Raw genomic sequence first — 355 nt, 5'->3', positions numbered from 1 at the left:
GTGCAAGCTAGCCAGTTTTGCAGTAAGGCACAAGAACATGCGAGTGCTCATCTCCAACACTTCTTGGAGATTTGCAGCACTTTCACCATCAAAGGAGTTACCAGAGATGCCATAGTATTTTGCCTTTTCCCATTTTCACTCTTGGGGAAGGCGAAGCAATGGTCTACGCCAACAAAGACAAGAATACTACCTAGGAAAATTGTTCCACTACCGTCCTAGCAACATTCTTTTCCACAGGCAAAACCAATGCTCTGCGTGGAAGAATCTCAAGCTTTCAGCAGCAACATGATGTGTCTGTCCCTGAGGCATGGGAACGCTGTTAGGACTATGTATCAAAATGTCCTCATCATAGGAT

The 355-nt window shown here is 45.1% G+C and overlaps 1 non-coding gene across 1 annotated transcript; it reads right to left on the bottom strand.

Annotated features, from left to right (window-relative positions):
- Window positions 1-248: 248 nt before the first annotated feature.
- Window positions 249-355, bottom strand: LOC136531488 (small nucleolar RNA R71). The gene has a single exon (XR_010778044.1). It is a non-coding gene; the product is annotated as a small nucleolar RNA R71 (small nucleolar RNA).

This window comes from Miscanthus floridulus, unplaced genomic scaffold (genome assembly GCF_019320115.1).
Source record: "Miscanthus floridulus cultivar M001 unplaced genomic scaffold, ASM1932011v1 fs_363_3_4, whole genome shotgun sequence".
NCBI lineage: Eukaryota > Viridiplantae > Streptophyta > Magnoliopsida > Poales > Poaceae > Miscanthus > Miscanthus floridulus.
The sequence above is the reverse complement of the archived record's forward strand: the minus strand, read 5'-3'. Positions and strand labels throughout refer to the sequence as shown.